This window comes from Elephantulus edwardii, unplaced genomic scaffold (assembly GCF_000299155.1).
Source record: "Elephantulus edwardii isolate Elephantulus edwardi_28Jun2011 unplaced genomic scaffold, EleEdw1.0 scaffold00080, whole genome shotgun sequence".
NCBI classification, from domain to species: Eukaryota; Metazoa; Chordata; class Mammalia; order Macroscelidea; family Macroscelididae; genus Elephantulus; species Elephantulus edwardii.
Genome location: NW_006399830.1, coordinates 10240300 through 10245098, shown reverse-complemented (window position 1 = coordinate 10245098; position 4799 = coordinate 10240300).

Below are 4799 nucleotides of genomic sequence, written 5' to 3'. Positions count from 1 at the left end.
TAATGGATTTACATATTTTAATTATGTTTTATGGATTGTGAACATAATGTAATTAAGAGACTTTTCAGTAGGCATGATGAATGGACCGGGTGGCCGACATCTGGCGGGAGACGCCGTTCCAAGGGGACTGGGTGAGCTGAGTGTGGCCGGGGCCGCAGTGCAGGTGGAACACAAAGACACGGAGTGTGGTTCCCGAGCCACGATTCCCAGATGAGGAGACAGGAGAGAGCCAGCGGCTGGCGAGGGGCAGAGCCCACACGTCCTGGATCTGGCAGGGGTCCTTCCCTTGGCCACTCCCCCATCTCTCCCTGTCCCTCCACGTCCCACCGCCGCTCCCTCAGTTTCTTTGTTGCCATCCAGTTAACCGATTCGATTCGTGATGTCACCTTACAGACAAAGAAACAGAAGCTGCCTGACCCTGCACCTCCTTGATGATCTTTCTTTGTGGACCAGACCATTGTGATCCACTCACGTAGACCTTCCCAGCTCCAGAGAACTCCTGTCAATTTCTGTTGCACATCAAGTGTTTTCAAGAATATTTGCATCAAAACTTGGTCGCAGATGTGAAGATCAGAGGAGAACTACAGCTCAGAGAAATCTCTGTGTGTGTGTGTGTGTGTGTGTGTGTGTGTGTGTGTGTGTGTGTCCCATTAGTATCCTTTGTCTTGTTGTGGCAGCTTGGACGTTGCTGTGGTGCTGGAAGATTTACCACGATTACTTATGTCTTATTGATGACCCCAAAGCATTCAAGGTGTGGGTCACAAATTAAGGAAAACATTTGGAGAATGAGAATTCCAGAATGTTCCATTGTGCTTATGCGGAAGCTGTACACAGACTTAAGAAGCAGTTGTTCCAACAAAACACGGCAACCTGCGTGGTGGTTTGAAGTCAGGAAAGGCGTGTCTCAGGGCTGTATTCTTGCATCATACTTGTTCTAGCTGCATTCTGAGCAAATCTTTTTAGAAGCGACATTTTCTGAGAAAGGGTGTCGTATCAGGATTGGAGGGAGATTCACCAATAACCCGTGTTATGCAGATGACACAGCCGTACTCGCCATGTGAGGATGACTTGACATACTTACTGCAGAAGATCAAGGATCACAACCTTCAGTACGGAGACTACACCTCAGTATAAACACAGGTCCTCACAACTGAAAATCTAAGCATCAACACAACAAGCAGAGGAAACACTGGAGTTGTCAACTATTTCATTTTGCTCGAATCTACAATGTCCATGAAAGCAACACCATGGAATCTGGTACAAGAAAACTTCCGTAAAGAAAAGACTAAAGAGCCATGATGGCACTTTGAGAACTGTGGTTCACCTGACCAAAATGATGGCATTTTCCCTCAATTCACATTCCTGGACAATGAAAAAAGAAGACCGAAGAGAATCAACACCTTTGAGTTGTGGCGCTGAAGAAAAGTACCGAATATCCCACGGACTGCTGAAAGAACAGAGACGTCCTGGAGAAAGTGTCGTCAGAGGCTTGTTGGAGGCAAAGATGGTGAAGCTTCTTCTCTCATCCTTTGGCTATTCCCTGGAGAGAGGCTTCATTCTTAGAAAGACGGAGGGTCAGCGAAGGTGAGGGAAGCCCACGAGGAGATGGACTGACACAGAGACTTTAGCAATGGGCTCAAGTGTGTCAGAGAGGGTGGGGATGGTCCAGGACAGGACAGGGTTCAAGTCTATTGTCCATAGGGTCACTAAAAGTTATCCTTGACCTGATGGCACCTAACAACATAAACTGCCAGAAAAAAAAAAGATATCTCCTTGACCTGATGGCACCTAACAACATAAACTACCAGAAAGAAAATCTCTCTCTCTCTCCCCCTCTCTCCTCTCTCTCTCTCTTTCTCTCTCTCTCTCTCTCCCCCCCCTATCTCTAATCTATATCTATCTCTCTATCTCATCTCTAATCTATCTATCTTGGAAGAAATACAGCCAGAATACTCCTTAGAAGCAATGACGGTGAGCCTTTACCTCATGGATTCGGGACATGGTAACAGGAGGGGCCAGTCCCGGGAGAAGACATCATGCTTGGTGGAATAGACAGCACTAGAGAGAGTGAACTAACTCAATCTCATAGGGACAAATACTACATGAGACCATTATTATATATAAAAAAAGATAACTAGTAAAATGTGTATGAGGGTCCAAGTGGGGAAGGAGTGGGAACAGAGGGGTGAGGATGGATAGGGGGTGAAATTTGCTGTTCTGTTTCTTACAGAAGTTTTGCTTTGATTTATAGTGTCATATATTACAATAAAAATCATTCTAAAAGAAAACAAAGATCTAGACTTTAAAGAAGATGGACAGGCATAGTAGTTGCAGTCCTAGACTTAAACACAGCAATGATGGCGAGATAATAGAGACCTGGGTGGTGTTCTGTTCCGTTGTGAACAGAGTGTCAGGAGTTGGAGCTGACACTGTGGTTCCCACGCGAACGGCAGCAAATGTACTTAACTGATCACAGTACTGCATGGCCCTGTGCCGCCTTCCCAGTTGGTGTGCTTGACTCCATTGTTGCGGTACTGTGTACTTTTGAGCTCCTTCCAAACCAGGGACCTCATCTTCCAGAACTTTATCTGAGAGTAATCTACTCTCACCCACAGGGTTTTCACTGGCTTCTTTTTAGAACTAATGGCCAGGCCTTTCTTCCTGGTCTTTCACACTCTTGAAGCTTTGCTGACAATCTGTCCACCATGGGTGGCCCCGCCCATACTTGCAATACTGGTGGCATAGCTTCCAGCATCACAAAGAGGCCGAGGTCACCACAGTACCACACGCTAACAGAACAGATTTCCGAGCAGTGGTTGCAGCTGAGCTTCTGTGCTCTGCATTGTACACTCTAGCTTTGGAGTTTAAAAAGGTTGGATTCAAAGTCTACAATCCACCTGTATGTCAAAGAGACTTTGGTTTTCTCGTTTGCTTCAAATGGGACGAACAGTGTCTGGTGTTTGGGCAGGAGTTGTGATCCCAATGTAATAAGCGATATACAATGGCAGAAAGCAGACGCCAAGAAGAAGCTTTTCTGTTTCCTGTTCTCCAGCCTCTTACACACAGCTCAGGAAATTCTCCATTCACAGCTCTGATGCATGACCATGCTCAAATACCTTTACCTCACCCTGTTGCCTGCAGATGAATTGTGGACGGGCCTCCTGGCTCACAGGCCCGTGGAGGGCTCACCGCCCCACCCCTTCCTCAGCCTCCTCTGCTCACCATTCCTCTTCTAGGGATGATCTCATCACTGGCATTTGCAAAGGGCAGCGGCATCTTTTCACTTTCCGTGTCGTGGGGTTTCCAGTGGCCTCAAGGGGGAGCTCAAGACCTCCTCATCCCTGGGACAAAGCAGAGAGAGCAAAGAGGCAGTTGGACAGCTGACAGACACTGCTGATGTGAAGGCACGAATGAGCAGAGGGAGGGATGTCGGGGCAGGGGGACAGCTTTGCTGGTGTGAAGCTTCTTCTTATCTAAAATCTTGTGTTGGAGACTCCTTTCTTCTTAGCTTTTGTTTGGCAGAAGCTACTGGGTGGGTTCGATTTGCTCTTGGCTGCTAACTGAAAGACTGGATCAGTTCAAATCCACTCACTTTTTTGTTAGCAAGTGTCATTGAGTCAACTGCAGCACTTTAAAGAGGTCCATCATAGGGAGAGAAGACCTGTTCACAACTGGTCTCAGGAGTGGTCCTCCTAAGCTCTCCCCCTCAGACCCCTAGTTGCCCACTGCAGCATCTGTAAGCACCAAGCCCCACTTCCCAGCATGCCTTGGTCCACTCAAACACAGTCTTGTGAGAGAAGAGGCAGCTCTCATCTGGAGCACACACAGTTCTCTTCTGTACCATGTGGGGGTCACGCTGAGTTGGAATTGAAGGCAACAGGTGACAGAAGCCATCAAGACATCAAGAGACAAAATTAGAGCTGAGATACGAATGGAGAGATGCACACTGATGAAACAGCCCAAATGCCCATCCACAAAGATCGGATTGAGAAATTGTGGTACACTCACACAATGGAATACTATGCAGAACTAAGGAAGGATTTTTAAAAAATGTTATATAATGGGAGAGTCTAGAAAGCATTATGCTGAGTGAAAGAACTTAGTCTCACAAGGATAAATAGTGCATATGATCTTTATTGTAAAAATAGAAGAATAACTGAGCAAGATGTGCATAAAAGTCCAAAAGAAGAAAAGGAAAGGGGACAGAAAAGGGAAAAGTGGGAATCACAGGGACAGCTGAAATTAGTGGGCGAATGCGGGGGATGAAGGAATAGGTGACATCCAATGGGTATTTGAAAAGACAGGGTAATAACAGGCATAGATGGAGTAATTATATATAAAGCACTGTATTGAAACAGGTAAGAAAGAGAACTGTTTAAAAGGGATACACGATTAGGTATTTTTGTTATAACAGGAGTCCAGAATAAAGGCTGCACAGTGGAGTGGACTTGCGGGGAGGGATTGTATAACAGTAAAAGAATTTTTCTTTTACTTTTCAAAGAGAAGAATGAACTGGAGGGAAGAGGTAGGCAGGGAGAAAAGTGCAACAATGAATGAATGGAAATAAAAAAAGAAAACTCTGAATTTTCATTAAAATTAATGGTAATAATAATAATAAAATGGGTTGCCTTTATAGTAAAAAAAGTAATTTCTAGATCCATCTTGAAGTACAACACCGTGAGTGACAGGATTATATCCATATGCTTACAAGGAAGCCCAGTGAATACCACTATCATTCAGATATATGCACCAACAACCAGAGCCAAAGAAGAAGAAATAGATGATTTCTACCAACTTTT